The following is a 19,280-nucleotide window of genomic DNA, read 5'->3' as shown; positions in this document are numbered from 1 at the left end:
GGTTTTATACATATCTTACTGGCATTATTAATATGTCAGATGCAGAGAAAGAATTCTATTAAGGCAAATAATTGTCCTCCTAGCCTTATGAATTATCTAAATATTGTTCTCAACTGATAATGAATGTACAGAGCCTTTTTCATAGGGAAAAATGGGGGAAAAGGTAAGAAAATTAGATCAAGCTTAATTCATAAATTAGCAGCGGTAGATGTTCTTTGAAAGGAAGAACACAAAGGATTATGAATCAGAAAACTGCTTCCAAAGTGAAAGAAAAGAAGCAAAAGCCACCAGAAAATTCTCATGAGTAGACATTTTAGGGAAGCCGGATAATCTTTCTGGAAAAACAAATTGGACTTTCATTCAGTTGGTAGAAATCGTGCTATAATTTTTAATTTGTAGAGATTTAAAAAGAATTTAATGTCCACATTTATGAGAAGTTGATAATATGTGTAGAAGGTTCAAGAACCTATAAATATTAAATACTTTATGTTGTATTCTGCCACCCGCCCTTGCCCAGGACCCCTGTCTTCAAAGTCAGCCACTGTGGTTGATTTTCCAGGTATCATTCCAGAGTGTCATTTTATGGGTATACAAGAAAATGTGAATATATATTTTCCTTCACTCCACATTTTAATACGTAAGTAGTTGTATAATGTTTCATTACATCTTCCTTATATTCAGTTGAAAAATATCTGGGGAAAAAAACTCCTATCAGGACGTTGTTTCCTACAAAGCAGTCCACTGAGTGGATGATGTACTATAATGCATGTTGCCAGTCCATATTGGGATAAACACTAATAGTCAACCATCTTTTGACATTACAAACAATGCTGCAATGCATAACTTTGGTCTGTGTTATTCTACTGCTAAAATCTGTATAGGATAGTTTCTAAAGGATTTGTAGCCTAAAGTATTTCTAACTGAAATAACATTTGATAAGATGTTACCAGTAAGGTAGCAGGTACTGAGTTTTTCTGAGGAACCTAGAAGTGGTCATTTCTCTGTATTTTATTATAAATTCAACCTCTCCTCTACCAGATTTCTCCCCGATCTGTATTTGAAAACATTTCCAACCACTTCTACCCTTGTGACTTCTCTATAATCTGTTCCTCTTCTTAGCAGTGTCATTCATTCTCATGCCCACCACAGCCTGACATGGTCTCTAACTGCTGTCTGCTCGTCTCTCTTTGTCCATCATTGCTCAACCCACTCCACTGGAGAAACACTCAACATGGCCAGACATCTTGTTGAGTATGAAAAAATGGATCATGGATGATTCTGACTCACTGAGCCTGGATGAGAGGAGACATCCAGAGGGGAGTTTAAAGTAGCTGGGGAAGGAGAAGAGGATTTAGGTTTCATCCATGGTCATCATTCAGGGGAAGGTGCTACTGAGACTTTACATAGGAGCAGGAGAGGACAGAGTTAGATGCAAATACTTTCAGTGGCCCAGAAATTACAGGTGAACTGAGAGGAAGGGACTCCAAAGGAAGAGCAAGGGAGAGAACACAGTGAGTTGGGAGGCCCAGGGGGCGATAATTTGTGTGGCAGGGCATCCAAAAGGAAGGAGCTACCCAGAGAGAGACCTCCACCACTGCCTGATTATCCCTCTGAGTCTCTGTCGAGTACTAATCTGAGCACACACAGGTGAAATTTCACAAGGCTGGGAAGGAACAATTTCTGCAGAAAGAACAATTACTGGAGAACTGTACATTAAATAATTTCCAAAGTTCATGTATGGCTGAGAATCCTCACCAGCCAGAGTGAAGAAACCTCCTTGAATACATGGGGCATTCTATTAAGACACTAGTAGTTGTGCATATTAGAAGTGGAACTAATCACAAGCCCTAGAATAAAGGATACTCTAGGATACTCTAGAACTGCACTAACAAACCTTAAAAATGAGACTTTAAAGGGTCTAAGTGATATGCAAGTAATCGTTTCCTACCAGAAAAAAAAATTTAAATTAACACTTTAAAAAACATAGAAAAAAGCCCCACTTCTATCACCCAGGAAACTTCAAGGGATTTAGGGACATTGTGTGAGACCCCAGGTCAGATACACACACACACACACACACACACACACACACACACACACACACACACATATATATATATATATATATATTGCAACTACATTAGAATATTCAAGAAATTGACTACTTTCTGGAAAAATATGAATTCTCAACAGCAATATTTAAAACAACTAAAACAAAAGAAAAATAAGCTAGAAAGCACATAAAATAAAGTTTTTCAACAATTACTTCTGAAAATCATGTATGGGTTATACAAGTAAAAAAAAAAAAACAGCTGACTACAAAAGTAACAAATAGTTTCAGAGAATCAAGAATAGATGAAGAGAGGAAATCTGTATTTTGTGAAAATAATTTAACCCTGATATCAGACATAAATGGTGCAAAACAAAACCACACACCAATTTTATGTGTTGGTGGGAATGTACATTGATACAGGCACTATGAGAAACAGTATGGCCATTACTTAAAAATCTAAAAATAGAACTATCATATGACCCAGAAATCCCACTACTGGGCGTACACCCTGAGAAAACCATAATTCAAAAAGACACATGCACCCCAATGTTCATTGCAGCACTATTTACTATAGAAAGGGCATGGAAGCAACCTAAGTCTCCATCAACAGATGAATGGATAAAGAAGATGTAGTACATATATAAATGGAATGTTATTCAGCCAGTAAAAGGAATGAAATTGGGTCATTTGTAGAGACGTGGATGTACCTAGAGACTGTCATACAGAGTGAAGTAAGTTAGAAAGAGAAAAACAAATATCGTATATTAACGGATATATGTGGAATCTATAAAAATGGTACAGATGAACCTATTTCCAAAGCAGAAGTAGAGACACAGACATAGAGAACAGATGTATGGACACCAAGGGGGGAAAAGGGAGGTGGGATGAATTGGGAGATTGGGATTGACATATATACACTACTATGTATAAAATAGATAACTAATGGAAACCTGCTGTATAGCACAGGGAACTCTACTCAATGCACTGTGGAGACCTAAATGAAAAGGAAATCCAAAAAAGAGGGGATATATGCATACATATAGCTGATTCACTTTGCAGTGCAGCAGAAACTAACAAAACATTGTAAAGCAACTATACCCCAATTTTTAAAGTCCTATCTAATTAAAATACTAATTAATAATATATGAATTGTTGAATGCTAAAGGACATTTTCAGAAATTATGAGATTTCCCAATAGTTAATGAAACGGCACTAAAAATCCTTAAAAATATAACAGTTCAATGGACAAGAATCATAAAGAGTGCACAAAACGGCTGACTTTCTACTTTTAAGATATAGAAAACATATGTATAAATCTCTTTCATAAAAAAGCAACTAAAATTTAAAATAAACGGATTTTAAAGGAATATAGAGAATGAATAAGTAGAAAAAAATCAAATTTACAAAATACCATTTAAAAAGACCAAAAAAAAAAAAAAAAGAGAAAATACCATGATTCTGTAGAGTACCAAATATTATAGAGAGATCTACCATTCTCGATTTTAATTCTAATAAACTTCCAATCAAAATCCTAGTATGTTGTTAAGAAAGTGATTAAGGCTTAGTTAAAAGTCAAGCTAGAATTTTTTTTGAAGAGAATGAGTGAAATGTGCCTTACTAATTATATATATATAAAGCTAAATTAAGAGTGTGGTTCTAATACAGAAAATGGTAAACTACTGTCGACTTTTAAAAAAATGCACAACGTGAGAGTTGCAAGTTAAGATTTATTTGGGGCAAAATGAGGAGTACAGCCCAGGAGACTGCATTTCAGAGAGCTCTGAGAAACTACTCCAAAGAGGCAGGGGGGGAGATCAGTATATATGTGATTTTGGTGAATGGGGAGTATATGCAATCGAGAACATATATTTTTTGCAGAATGTTTCTGTTAGTCTCGCGAAGGTTGCTGCTAGTCTTGAGAGCAGACCTCACCATGAAAGATCTTAGTGTTTTTCTAGATATGAGGGGATACAAGAATTGGGCTCATAAAATCTTCTCCTGAAAGTATCTAACTCTCTGAAGAGTTGTCCTGCCAGTTTCCCCCGAGCACAGAGTGCCTCATTTCTGCTCTCCACCCGGAACTCCTTTCAGGGAGTGTTGAAGGTCAGCGGCTGCAGCAGCTGCACCAGCACATGATTTAATCCTTGAGGAGGTAGATGACGAGTGCCAATTCGTAGCTGAGACTAGCGTTACCCTAAATGTAGATTCTAGGATGAGAGCCTATATGATAAAGGTATTACAGTCAATAGAAGCCATTATGGAGCATACAATAAGTGGTGATGAAAAACTGGGTAGTTAGTTTTCTTTAAAAAGTATTTACATCTTCACTCAAAACATAAAAAATAAATTTGATATACATTCAAACAGGGTTTTATTTTAAAAAATATACAGATGTATATGGTTTCTAGATGGGAAAATCTCAAACATATAAAGGATAGAAGAAAAATTACATAAAAATGGGAAACTTCAAGAGGTTAATATTTGTATAAGTTAATATTTTTAAACTATTTTTTAAAAATAAACTATTAGTTTTAAAATATTAAAACATTAATGCAAATTGAGTTAAACCGAAAGAATAAAGCAGATCTAAAACACACACATGAATGGTGTGCACAGAAAATTCCTTTGATTAAATAAAAATACCAACATAAAACGTTGATCTCACAAGTGAAAAATAATACAATCTTTTCTACCTTTAGGGAAACTTTCAAAACATGGCACAATTAAATCAAAAGTGGTGAACAGCCACATACATAAATTGGTACATTTCTAGAAAGCAGTTTTTAAAGAGGTGATAATAAACCTCTTGTAATTCCATCCTTAGAATTCTACTACTAACGGGGGAAAAATGATATGGCAACGTGTTTGTACATAGAAAAGGTATTCAAATAGTTTACTGTTAAGATGGAAAAATTGCGAAGAGCCCTAAATCTAGACTCTAACTAGCAAGGAAATGGTTAAACTATATTGCCCAGGTTCCTGACGTAACATTATTCAGGCATTATCATAATGTCTATGAAGATACTTAAATACAGGTCAATAAATGTATCACAGCAGCTACTATTTACATTATGTGTTACATATGTTGAACCCGTAACTTTGGGAATCTAATTTAAATCCTTAGAGCAGGCCTGGAAGATGGGTTGTGTCATCTGCAAATCAGATGCCCCATCTTGCATTCTTTCAATGCATTGCTCCAAAAATTATATATTACATTACATTATGCAAATATGGAGAAAGGGGGAAATCAACAATATTTACATGTGAGTTGATGAGGAGTGTAAATATATAAAACTCTTACTAGCTCTTTCTTTGCGATAGAGATGTGCGTAATTCTTATTTTCTTGGTACTTTATAAATTTTGACCACACATTACTCACATAATCAGGGTAAAAACCAATTTAAAACGCTGAAGCATCCAAAATATAGATGAAAATTTCTGGATTATTATTTTTAATTAGGTAAAGATTTATTGATATTTCTTGACGTGCATTTAGTTTAGAGTTGTTTAATCAATGTAAGTTGAAGATGTTGTTAAGACAGTGTGGGGCCCCACCACAAGAAAAGTTGAAAAACTGGCTTTAACCATCTCAGATAGTCAGGGTCATTATTTTTCTAAATCTAAAGTTAGACAGCACAGACTATGGTGCCTATGGAAATACTAACCCTGCTTTATGGATTTTCATATTTCAAAATGTTGTTCTCCACACCTATTGAAGCTCATACTACATTAGCATTATATTCTAATATTCTATATTTAACTATACAAAAGCCTAAAGATTTTTGGTTGCATAATCTGAGAACTGAATTCATTAAGAGAAAATGACTCAACGGAACATGGAAGCCAAGGTAAGCTTTAAACCTTAGTATTCCTTTTTTCCATAATGTATTACATTAATTATTTAAAAATAATTGTTTAAATCCCGTTTCTTCAATTCCTTCAACCTGCAGTTCGTGATCCTTAGGGAGCCCCAGATTAAAGGTCATATATGCTGTTTCATAGCCATCAGGAGAAAGATATTAATACATTGTCAGAGTTGCAATAAGTGTTGCTCTAACATGCCTAACTTACAGGGAACAATTTGAACATATTTTGAATCTCGCTTGTGTTCACATGTAATTTTGTCCAGAGAAACAGTTGGTGAATGAATGCACAGCTGCACCCAGAGGAACCTAGCCAGGTGGAAAAACACAAAACACACACTTGCACACACCTCCAACAGCTACCCCACTCACATCAGACGTTACAGCTTTTTATGGGATTTCAAATCACCCTTCTCTCACTGCTTCACAATCACCCACAAGCTGCAACCCTTCTACCACCCAGATTAACCAGCAAACTGCAGGCCCTTTTCAAGTTAAAGTGCCATATTTGTTGTGGGTGAATATTTAACCATTTAGCACATATAATTACAGTACCATTTTTAATAGGGTTTGTCTTAGTTTGGGCTGCTGTAACAAATATACCACAGACTGTGTGGTTTTGACACAAAGATTTATTTCTCACAGTTCTGGAGGCTGGGGAGTCCAAGATCAGGGTGGCAGCACTTGTCTGGTGAGAGCTGTTTCCTGGAGAGGTATTCTCTGGGTGAAAAGCAGAGAAAGCAAGCTCTCGGGTGTCTTTTTATAAGGGCACTAATCCCATTGATGACAGCTCCACTCTCCTGACTCAATTACTTCCTGAACTAACATCACATAACTTCCAAATAACATGACATTGGGAATTGGTCTTCAAAATAGTAATTTTCAGGGGACAGAAATATTCTGTCCCTAGCAGGCCCTTATTTTTTAATGTACCAATGACAGTTTTTGAGTATTGGGCCCTAAACCCATTTCCCCACAAGCCCTGTGGTTTTGGGTTTTTTTGTTGTTGTTTTTCATTTTACAATAGATATTTTTCAGCTTTATTGTGGTATAATCAAGAAACCTTCATACTCTTTTCCAGAGTGGCTGCACCAATTTACATCCCACCTACAAGTGCACAAGGATTTCTTTTCTCCACATCTTAGCTAACACTCATTCTTTTGTGTTTTTGTTTGTTTGTTTGTTTGTTTGTTTGTATTTGCAGTACGCAGGCCTCTCAATGTTGTAGCCTCTCCTGTTGCGGAGCACAGGCTCAGCACGCGCAGGCTCAGCGGCCATGGCTCATGGGCCCAGCTGCTCCGCGGCATGTGGGATCTTCCCGGACCGGGACACGAACCCGTCTCCCCTGCATCGGCAGGCGGACTCTCAACCACTGCGCCACTAGGGAAGCCCTCTTTTGTGCTTTTGAAGGCAGCCATCCTAACGGGTGTGAGGTGATACCTCACTGTGGCTTTGATTTTTATTTCCCTGATGATTACTGACGTTGAACATCTTTTCATGTATTGTTGCCCATTTGCATGTCTTCTTTGGAAAAATATCTATCCAGTTCTTCTGCTCATTTTTTAACTAAATTGTTTTTGTTATTGTTGTTTTGCTATTGACTTGTGTGGGTTTTTATACAATCGGCATATTAACCCCTTATTAGATATTTGCAAATACTTTCTCCCATTACATAGTGTGCCTTTTCACTTTGTTGATGGTTTCCCTTGCAGTGTAGAAACCTTTTAATTTTATGTACTCCCACCTGTTTATTTTGGCTTTTGTTTTCTTTGTTTTTGGTGTCAAATCCAAAAAAAAAAAATTGCAAAGACCGGTGTGAAGGAGCCGGTCCCCTATATATTCTTGTAGGAGTTTTATGGTTTCAGATGTTAAATGTTTCTTTAATGCACTTTCAGTTGATTTTTATAAGTGGGACAACATGCACATCCAGTTTTATACATTTGCATGTGGCTGCCAGTTTTTCAAACACAATTTATTGAAGAGACTATCCTTTCTCCATTGAGTATTCTTGGCCCTGTTGTCAGACATTAGTTGACTGTACATGCAGGGATTTATTTTAGAGCTCCCCATTCTGTTCCTTTGGTCTGTGTGTCTATGTTGATGCAAGTATTATACTGTTTTGATGACTGTAGCTTTGCATTGTAATTTGAAAGCAAGAAGTGTGATTCCTCCAACTTTGTTCTTCTTTCTCAGGATTGCTTTAGCTATTCAGAGTCCTCTGTGGTTCCACACAAATCTTAAGATTGTTTTTGCTATTTTTGTGAATAATGTCATTGGAAATTTGATACATTACATTAATTATTTTTATTACATTAAATCTGTGTGTAGATTGCCTTGGGGAGAATGGAAATGTTGCCAACATTAATTCTTCCAATGTATGAACATGGAATATCTTTCCAGTTATTTGGTAAACACTTGTACCTAAATCTTTGTCAGCATCTCTGATTATTATCTTTATATGAATTCCCAGAAGTAAAATTACTAGCTCAAACACCATAAATATTTTGCAATCTTTAATGCATATTACCAAATGATGCTCCAGAAAAAAGTGGTACCATCTACATTTTTCCAATCCAGCATCTAAGAGTGCTGGTCTCACTGCATCCTCACCACGTTTACATTTGCATTTTTTTCTGACACCTTGCTAATTAGATATACCAAAAAAAAAAAAAAAGTTACTTTCACATCTGGATCAAGTGTTTATGGAGATTCTGACTAATGAAAATTCTAAGAGAAATTCTAAGGAGGATAATTTTAAGTGTTTAGATATGATTTTACTTAATTGTAGCTGTTTCTTCCCTACAAAATTATTTTGAGGGTTGAATACAGGAGTGTGTCTGTGTTTATTTTCCTCCTGGGGTTTGAAGCCTCTGCCTGTCACCCTGTTGCTCCCACTTTGTACTTTACTATTGTTCTGCCACTACCCTGCCCTGTCGCCTCCCCTAGCCAGAGACAATGTTAGTAACGGAGTTCCACCAGCAATTTGCCAGTGAGCCTAATGAAAAGCACCCACAGGCTGATGATTTTCAGCTGGGTCCTGAGCTATGATTTAATGTGATTTGTCTGGAAAAACTCTCATGAAACTCGAACTCTGTTAGGGAGGGGGTGGGTGATGAGAGAAAACATTGAAACCTGTGGGGGCGGGGGGCAGAGACAACCATTTGGCTCCCAACACCCTGGCCCACTTCTCTCTTAGAGCAACTGAACATTCGATATTTAACTAAGTGCAGGGCTGCCCGAGACTACAGACGTTCCCGGCCTCCTGTGCAGCTGGGTTGTTTGTGAGACTAAGCTCTCCCTCCAAGATGGAAGGAAAGAAATTTGTGCAACTTCTAGGATATTTCCTACATAGGACAGGCAGGCCTTACTTTCTCCTTCTCCCTCTGTCCTACTTCACACTGAAACTGTAGCTCCATCCTGCCCCACGTCCACCCCGGAGGAGGCCAACTCCCCTAGGATGATAGAGCAACAGGGATGACAGAGAAGCTTCCTGAAATAGCCTTGCGAGAGCAGCACAGGACTGCCTGCCTCCAGATCAGAATGTGAGAGAGATGCAAACTTCTATTTGGCATAATTACGTGGGGGGGGGGGGTGTCGGTGTGTTATAGCAACTGAATTCTAACCAATACAGGAACCGTGGAAGGGGCTCCTCTCTGCACTTGCCATGAGTCAGGCTGCTCCAAGGACTACAGCTGTCTGATACTTTCAGCTCTCTGCTTCATGGGGGTGGGGGGGAAGCCAAGCTCAGCAACAATCCAGTGTCCTTTCCCGGTGCTTCTCTGGAAATCTAATGGGTGAAGATGGATGCTCCCAACAAAAGGAATCTGGAGCTAATATTTTCCGGGGATACGGTCTTGTTCTTCCCACCACAGCGTGAACCCCGGCTCTCTCCTAAACACGTAGCTTGTTTTGAAATGTGCTGTGCTGTTTCCCTGATGATACGTGCAGATTCTAAATAAATAACTCAGGGCACAGACCATCTTACGTCTGTTGTCACTTGAATGTTGCTGGAAAGATGAGTTTAGAACTAACTCCTCTGCTAAACCAATACATTTAAAAGCTTAATTTGGAAAAACCAAAATTTCCAATTGCATCATCCACCCACAAAGCGGAACTCAACTCAAGTGTTGGCCTGAGCTCCCCATTCAAGTGCAGGTGTATGGGAATTCCCAGGTGTCTTGTCTTGTCCGTGTAACTTCTCATGTACTCTCCAGCCTTATGGACTCACAATTTTATGTTGAAAAGACAGCCTAATATATAATAAAATATTAAAGTTATTGAGAACATTATAAAGAGTTCCATAGTTCATTTGTTCTTTATTTGTTCATGCTTAATTATGTACAGAGTGTCTTTTCTTTCGGGACTGGTTTAAAATATAGTTTATTAATAGGGAATATGAGGTAAGGTAAGGTCAACGGATCACTAGACGACTGTCTCTAAAAAGATGGTTGGTTACTTGCAGCTCCCAAGAGGAGGGGACAGGCCGCACATTGGTCAGCAGGCAGAGGGAGGGAGGGGAATTCGTGACAAGTGCTCTTTCTGTGATTCCCCAGGAAGGAACAGGGAGGATGGCGAGTAGATTCAGGACTGAGTAGCCTGTAGGATGTCAGGGGCTGTCCCTGGTGTCTGGGTGTTGAGGGAAGGGAGACAGTGGCCCCCAGTGTGAGAGCCACAGAGGAGGTGGATGGTGAGGGCTCTGGATGGATCGGTTTGTATTTGAAAAGCAGGCCTGGGAGCAGTTCTGAATCCAGGGAGGCGGGAGAGTAGGGACCCAGGGGCCGAGGCAAGGGGACCCAGGCTTGGCACTGGCTTGTCTAGAACAAGGCGAGCCCAGCGTGTTCATGTGAGGAGATGTTAAAGCGTCAGGTTTACAGAACATAGATACTTGGTCCACACTAGGGAGCAGCTTAAACGTCCCGTCCTCAGAGACACGTCCCCTGCCTGTGCATCTGCAGTGTCAGCCTCCCCCGCCCATGTGTCCCAGTCATCACCCACCTCATTGCTGCGCAGCACCCAGGGCCGGCCCAGTCAGCACCCACTGTGGCTGCCTCACCCGGAGGAACTGTCCTCACGGGGTCCCAGTCCTACCAGCTCCTCTGCCACCGCTGTCCCCTTTCCCTGCCACCCCAGCCCCTCCCCCGCCCTGCTCTCCTGCTTCCCCTGAGGCCTGCTCTTCCCTGCACAGCGCCAACCCTTCTACACGCTGTTCTGCTTACTGTCTGTCCCCCTCCGCAGCGTCAGCTCCATGGGAGCAGCAGCAGGGTTGTTTCTTTTTAAATTGTTCTTGTTTTTGTATATTTTATTCTCTGCGTGGCCTACAGCCCAGATCAGTGTGGAGCCCGCGGTAGAGACTCCATAAGCACTGAATGAGCAGCTGGTATCATGGCCCGGAACACGCCTTTTTGTGATTTCCTTGTTGAGAGAGTCTCTGTCTTCTCGGGACTGGGAATCCCTTCCCCCAGCACAGGCCTGGCACACAGCAGATGTTGGATCAGGATTTTGACGAATGAATATGCCACTCACTGTGCTTAACACAAGGACTCAACAATGATGAACCTTGTTGCTGCCCTCAGGGGACAGTTAAAATCAAGACAACAGCCCCAAAGGGGTTGCTTAGTAAGAACAATGTCATCAAACTGCGACTTAAATGCAGTTTCGGCTCCTCCAGAAATGGAACCGTAATCCAGAGGGTCAGGAATCCTGTGATCAGCACTAGCTAAGCCATCTGCCTGGGAGACCGCTGCCATCCGCTAATGCAAAGAAACCTTGCAATAACCCACACGAAGCTTTGCCCAGAACAGCTTCCTTGTTTCAGCTCCCTTCTGCCTATAAGCGTCTTTCATTTTGTGCAATTCCTCAGAGCTTCTTTCTATCTGCTAAATTGGATCCTGCCTGATTCATAAATCTTCAAATAAAGCCAGTGATTTTAAAATTTTACTCAGTAGAATTTTATTTTACTTTTTTTCTTTTAATGGAACTTATAGTTGATTTTCAGGTGATATTTTGCTTCAAGGGATTGTCCTAGAAATAGTCGGGTTTATTACTGCTATGTAACAAACTATTACAAAACTTAGTGGTTTGAAATATAATTTATTATTATCACTGCTAGTTCTGTGGGCTGTCTGTGTTTAATTGCATGCTTCTTGCTTAGAGCTCCTCGTGCTGCTGCAGTTGGAGGGCACCTGGGGCGGCGTCACTGAGAGGCTCCAGCAGACCCCTCACAGGGCTGGCTGGGGGTCACCTGTGCTGGGGGCCAGAGTGTGCACGTGACCTCCGCACGTGGCTTGGTTTCCTCGCAGCAGAGCCTGTGTTTCCATGGACCACATTGTATGAGCAGCAGTCTGATTAAAGAAAGGGTCAGTGGTCAGATCTCTTATAAGGCCGGTTAAGGACTGGCCCAAAGTCACCTCTGCAACTCTCTACGGGTCAAAGCATTCACAGGCCAGGTCAGATGTAGGAGTTTGGAGAAACAGACCGCTTGTCTCCTCGGGGTGGGGTGCCTTGTTTTGTATAAGGAAGGAAGGAATTGAACGTGGCTGTCTTTTTAGATAAACCACCACGAAGATTCTGTGATGAATGCTACAACTGAGCAACAGATGTCAGGGCCCAATACAGTCTCACTGCGCTCTCGGAGTCCAGAAGGTGAAGCACATGAAAAAAGATAATTCCAGAACCTTCCATGAAGGAGGAAATTGTGTGGGAGTTGTCCTCAATATAAACAATTAGAAACTGTGCAAAACACATAGAACAACTTTTTTTGGTCATTGGACAATAGCAAGCAGAGGAGAATGACGCTGGTAGGGACCAACCAGGGACAAGACTGCTGCTTCCTTGGCGCTGTATTCCTAAGGGCCTTGCGAGGCTAAGCAGGATCTGAGCTTTGTCTAATACACTAGAGCATCTCTGTGACGTTCAGAGTGAGGGGACGGGTGGGTAGGAGTTAGCAGAATCAGGGCTCAGCTTTGCGGCGTTCATAATCTGAGAGCACAGAAAGATAGGAGGCTCCTAGCAGTCCCAGAAGACGCCCACAGGTTTCTATCCACACACGAGGACCATTTACTCATCACATGAGGTTTGGGTCCCTGGATGAGCCCTAACCCCTAACACCTAGTGGGGTCTCATTTGCTGAATGAAGATGCAGAAACTCTCTTGCAGATGCAGAATGTGAGGAATGGGTGCTGTTTGGATGGACTCAGGTTGGAGAAAAGGGCTTTTAAAGGGGGGAATGAGGACTTTCAGGTTGGAAATCCTGCTACCTCAGCCCTGCCTCCATCAATTGAAAGGTATTGGTCACAGGTGTACTGAACACGGCGTTTCTTACATCAATGGGAGGAGAGATCGGGAGGAGGTGAAATGTCCCTGAGACGCTTGGACCTGACACCCACCCATGTGACCTCAGCTCTGGGAAGTAGCAGCATAGCATATCTAGGGCTGTCCCCAAATCAGGACAGCAGCGGCTTTCCCTGGGTCTAATTTTGCATCTTTACAATAACAATGGGAAATTTCCAGAAGAACAAGGTACGAAGACCTTGAGCAGATTGTCCTTCTGAACACTTCCTTCTCAATCAAGGGCAATTCTCTATGACCCGCAGCTATCCCCGCTATACATTCAGTGCTCCCTCACCCAGCACATGGCACACATTCACTGAGGCCCTACTGTGTGCTGACCTGGTCCAGACACCAGACAACAGCAGTGGGTGAAACAGGTGGAGGGAGATCCCAATTCACATGCAGGTGACAGACTCATGGGGAAAACAGATTAAGAAATAGAGGTACACAATATCAGGAGGTGATATGTACCATAAAGAAAAGGAAAGTAAACTTTTGAAAATTCCTGAAGAAGCTTAGGGAGCAAACATGTAGAGGACACAGTGTTCTAGGCTGTGAGAATAGCAAGTGCAAAGGCCCTGAAGTCACCATGGGCTGCATGTTTGAGAGACTTAGCTTTTAGCTGGGATACTTGTCTTGTGCTCAGTCTGTTTTGCTTTTATTTGTAAGCCTTGATTTCATTTTCCTAGCTCATTAGCTTGAGTTTGATCACACCAACTGGTAAATTCAATTCCAGTGATCAGCAAATTCTACTCCAGAGTTTCAAAATGGAAACATGTGAACTTGGGCCCAGCACTCTGTTAGCAGCTAGCAGGCTGTGGACTGAAACCCCATGATGACTGCAGTTAACAAACTTCCCCAGTGTCCTCAGGCCCCTTCCGCTCCACTTCCTCCCCATCTCATCTGGGTCAAAGCTCTGATCCTGCCCCTCTGCCACACCTTCATTTTCTATGCGTAGCTCACCTGTCATCCCCGCCCGAAATTCCCACAGGCTTCTCAAAGTCCTAGGTCCCAAACTGAGTTCATCCCTTGTCTCCTCTTGTGGAATCACTATCAGTGAGGGAACCCCTTGATGGCCCCACCCTCAAGCTCTAAGACACGACCTCTGCCCCCTCCCCCACTCCCTTGCATCCCACCCCATGATCCCATTGATGCAGGACTCCCTGTCATTCTCTCCTTCCACCTTTCTATCTTGAGCTGCCCACCACCCTCTCCCTTGTCAATAATTCCCTTTGAGATGAGCACAATTACACATAGGATCACTGAGGCCACACAGGCAGTTGTTGCTGGGAATGACAGGCAGTATCCCAGAGGAGAGGACAGACGAGGGCTCCCTGAGAAGGCAGAACACAGGGCATCGATGTGTCAAGACACCCATAAAGGGAGTGAGGTAGGCATCACGCTGTAGCCCCTCCCCACTGATCACCCCGTGTTCCCTGTTTCCAAGCTTTGCAAATCCTCAGTGGGCCAGGCCTCCTTGTCTGTGTTAGGGGGATGGCATGCATTAGTGTATCTATCCACTCATTTATTGATCTTGTACTTGGGTCCTGCTCAATGCCAATCTTTGGCTAGATGAGAACTCATTCTTGAAGAGCCTCTTCAGACGTCACCTTCTCCACGAAGCCCTTCTTGATCTACACACCTTCTCCTGTTTGCCTTTGGCCTCATCTGGGACCCCACCGTCTCCAGTGGTGTGATCATTCTTTGAGAAACTCTCCAGCCTGTGAGCTCTGTGAACACACTGGGCCAGAGAGAGAAAGATCTTGAAAAACTGTGATGACTAAATAACTGAATAGATAAAAGGATTAAACACAGGCCATGTGTACAGTAAGTTCACCAAAGTTTCTTTCTTCCTCTTCTTTCCCTCCTTCCAGGACTAGGAGCCCAACGGTTCTTATTTCATCATCACCTCAGGTAGAAGTTCAATGGCCTGGATGATTTTTATCTTTTGTGTACATTCACACTTTGAAAAGATTTCATGGCTGTACTAATCAAAATTGAGAAAATTATACCTTGAGGGGTAAGCATCCTCCTGTGGTGTCTGAGTCAAAACAGGACGATAAAATAATATAGGATATTGAGGAGGAATTGGCTTGGGCCCCCCGGGCAGCAGCAAGTAGGGAAACAGAAGCAGAGGGAGGAAGTTTCCACCCCGTCCCCACCGTGTCACCCCCTCCCTCTTTGTACAGAACTAGCCTGATTGTGACTACCTGGAGGTGGACGTGTCTCCTGGCAGATGGCGTCACCTTAGGGGACAGCATTAGAAGTCACTAGGCTTCAGTTCTAAGCCCTCTGCCTGACATAGGACAAGTCTTTGGTGCCCTGGATCACCTGTTTTTAATCTTAAAGAATGTGATAGCGAGGCTGCGTACATGAGTGTCCAGAGATGGTGGAGGCCGGGTGCCTGGCGTTGGTCACTGGGGGAGGCTGCCACCCTGTTAGTGCTTCCCCTGGCATCCCAGCCTGGAATATGGCTGTGTGGGTGGAATATCCAGAGGGAGCCATGAAGGCATCAGAGGGACACTGTCAGTCAGTGTCAGGGCAGCATTGAATTACAGAAGACTGGGCTTTCCTCCAGTCACTTCCAGCTGCCCACGCCCTCTTACCACTGGCCACATACCCTTACTGAAAACAATCTCCTGGGAACTCAGAGTCACAGCCTGGTGGCCTGGCCACCAGATGGCTGAGGGTGTGTCAGGAGCAGTTTGCCACAGAGGTCTGGGGCCACAGGGCTCTGACACGGGCTGGGGAGTGGAGGTGGCATGGCAGGGCTGCACAGCATGGGGCATTGGGTGCCTGGTCTGGGCTGCCACCATCCAGGTCCGCATCACCATGAAGTCAACTGCCAGCTTCTGAGCTCAGAAGCTGAGCAGGGTTGAGGCTGGCTAGTACTTGGTGGTGAGACCGACTGGGATACCCGGTGCTGTAGGCTTTGCCACTTGTCTCTCCTTCATCTCTCTCTCCCTTTGCCATTGCTGCCCCCCTCCCCTTGCACAGGTGGTCACCTCTTTGGCCGCTGGGTGGTGGCACAAATTGGTGGAGTCTTGGAAAGGGTGTGTGGAGAGTTCTGAGAAAGGGCAGCACGGCTGGGCTGGTGTCCTGTGTGCTTGCTGGCAGCTCTGGGTTGGTGGGGCAATTTGTGGCCCTGGAACTGTCTGCATAAAATGGTTACAATAGCAATTTTGGTACTCTATTTTCCAAATTAAATAAAAATGGTAGCATTTTTGGTACAAATGGTGTGTTTGTGTGTGTGTGTGTTTATTTTTTTTCCTTTTGCCACACTGCGCAGCTTGTACGATTTTAGTTCCCCCATAGGGATGGAACCAGGGCCCTTGAAAAAGAGAGGCTGGTGGAGTCCTAACCACTGGACCGCCAGGGAATTTCCTGTGTGTGTATCTTAAGGACTTACAAAGGAAAGTTCTGGGCCAAAGAGAGGAATTAATCACATGATAAAACATGGATGAGCCTCAAATACATGACACTGTATAAGAAGCCAGACATAAAGGCCACAGTTGTATAAATCCATGTACTTGAAATATACAGAAAAAGCAAGTCCACAGGGATGAAAAGCACACAGTTAGTTGCCTACGGCTGTGGGGCAGGGAACTAGGAAGTGACTGTTTAAGAGGTCCTAGGTGTCTTTGTAGGGAGATAAAGTATTCTGGATCAGATAGTGATGATGGTTGCACAACTTTGTAAACAGACAATAAATCACTAAACTCTAGAGTGTTCGAAGGGCATTTTATGGTATATGATTTCTATCTCAACTTAAAAACCGGTGAGTAATAAATAATACGTTTTGAAAAATAATTGGAAACACATATTATCCTCATTGCTTGATTTGGTTCCCACTCTAAGCTCTGTACACATGAACAAAGACCCCTCGCTCCCAAAATGAGACAAGCCCTATTTACTCAGAATTCGTCTATAGAGCACAGGAGTCAGCCACAACCAGTCACATTCGGCTAAGACTCAGGGAATGCATAGGGATAGGGATGGCTTCTGGGGGAAAAAGAGGGAGGCATGTCCTGATCACAGCTTGTCAAGTGGGGAAGTTGGAGGCGGACTGATAGGAGAATGGGCGTCCCACATGATTACTTAGGGGACCATATTGATATATTTCTTTCCCCCATTTGGTTCTAAATGGAAAGGATGAAAAATGAGGAAGCTGTGAGTCACTGACTAAACACTGACCCTTGAGGCCTATTGTTGCCGAGGTTGAGGTCTGCTTTCCCACGTTGGTTGTTGCAGGGTGTGGCATAGGGCCTTGTGGCTCGAGGGAGAGGTTCCCTGACTTCCAGGAAGATTTAGAAAATTCTGCATTCCAAAATCCCTCTTTCATCATCTTCAGTCACATACTCTGTGCATACAGAAACTTGAATCACTGTTTTCAAAATTAACTGCAAACAAGGGTAATAATTACTGTAATTTTGAGTAACACTGACAATGGTAATTTTCATTACTATAAATCTCAGGATTTCTCATTTAACTAATGTCCACATTATAGTGAATCGAGCTTGTAACAGAAAAATATCATTACTTTCTTTTCTTTATGCCCAGTATCGCCGTCGGACCATCTGGTCGACCTCGCCTCAGCAGCCACCTGGTAAAGCGTCAGTAGTGCTAATCTCATCCAGAGGGATCCTTGTGGCACAACGACGAAAGTGTACCTTGACACTCCGGCTCCACCCAGTCCACCATTCTTACCATTTCTCAACACGGGGCAAATAGAAAAGGGGACGACGGACACTCCCTGCGTACACGCAGCTCGAACTGCGGGAAATCTGGTGTGCGGAGCCCCGTGGCCGCTTCGCGTGGAACCTGGAGAAATGAAAGTGGCCACCGGGGAACAGCCCCACCTCCGCGACGGCACTGGGACGGACCCGGACCCCAAGGAGGCGAGGACGTGCCGCCGGGCGGCCTCTGGGACGGAGCGTCGCGACTCCGTGGAAAGGAGGACAGGGAGCCCCGGGTCGCCCTCTCAGTGTCTCCTCCTTTCGGCCACCAGGGTCGATCCCTACTAGGGGGAGAAACGTAAACATTTGGGGGTTAGGGCGATCGGGATCCACGGTGGGGCCGTTGAAAACTGGGCGATGTCTGCGTACATCCGTGTTGTTCCCAACCTCCAGGCGGGTTGGAAAATATGAGAAAGTACGACCACCGGGACACACGGAGGACGACGCCGGACACGGACACCCTCTCCTGGTCACACACACCTGTCTGGGCTGTCCTCGCGGCCCGAGGGGCACCACGGCGTGCTGATCGACCCATCCAGTATGCCCAACACTTCCCAAAAACTTAGCGCCAGCCTTAGAAGCTAGAGACCTGCTCGGCCAATCTCCGGCGGCAACATGAACCGCCCACGCCCCGGCGCCACCGGAACAGGCGCCGCAAGCGTCGCCGGCCTCCCGGAACTCTGCCTCGTGCCCGGCGGCTGAGTCTCAGCCCTCGCGAAGATCACTGAAGCTCCGGATGGAAGGGACGGTCTCCAAACGGCCGCCAGTTGGCGCCCGACAAGCGGTGGGAAACCCCGAGGGACGGATCCCGATTGCAGGCCGGCGAGGGTACAGCGCGGGCCGCCCAAACGCCCGAGTTCGTCCCGCGTCTTCCGCCCCGGAGCTAGCTCCTGTATCACTACTGCGGGAAGCGACCCCGGCAACAGAAAGAGGGCGGGGGACTGGGAAGAGGTCGCCGGGAGGCTGCAGCGGAGAAGCGCTCCCCACGCGATTCCCGGCGGGGCGGGCGTACTAGCGGCCCACAGCGCTCGGGCGGGTCCCTGCTCCTGGGAGCACTTAGGGATTTTGCGGGGACTTGGGTTCCGTGGACTGTAAAACTGAAACCATAAAAGTACACGTAGAAAACTTGTATGAATGATTTTTATTATGTGGGATAAAAAATGGAGTCCTTGTAAAGAATCTCTTTTTTAAAGTCCAGAAACCATCAAAGAAATGAAAGATAAACTTAACCACAAATTCATCTTTATATATTCATTTTTACCTATTCCAGAAGCAAAGTCCAATGATAAGAAACCAGT

The sequence above is a fragment of the Tursiops truncatus genome, unplaced genomic scaffold (genome assembly GCF_011762595.2).
Source record: "Tursiops truncatus isolate mTurTru1 unplaced genomic scaffold, mTurTru1.mat.Y mat_scaffold_39_arrow_ctg1, whole genome shotgun sequence".
Classification (NCBI taxonomy): domain Eukaryota; kingdom Metazoa; phylum Chordata; class Mammalia; order Artiodactyla; family Delphinidae; genus Tursiops; species Tursiops truncatus.
The sequence above is the reverse complement of the archived record's forward strand: the minus strand, read 5'-3'. Positions refer to the sequence as shown.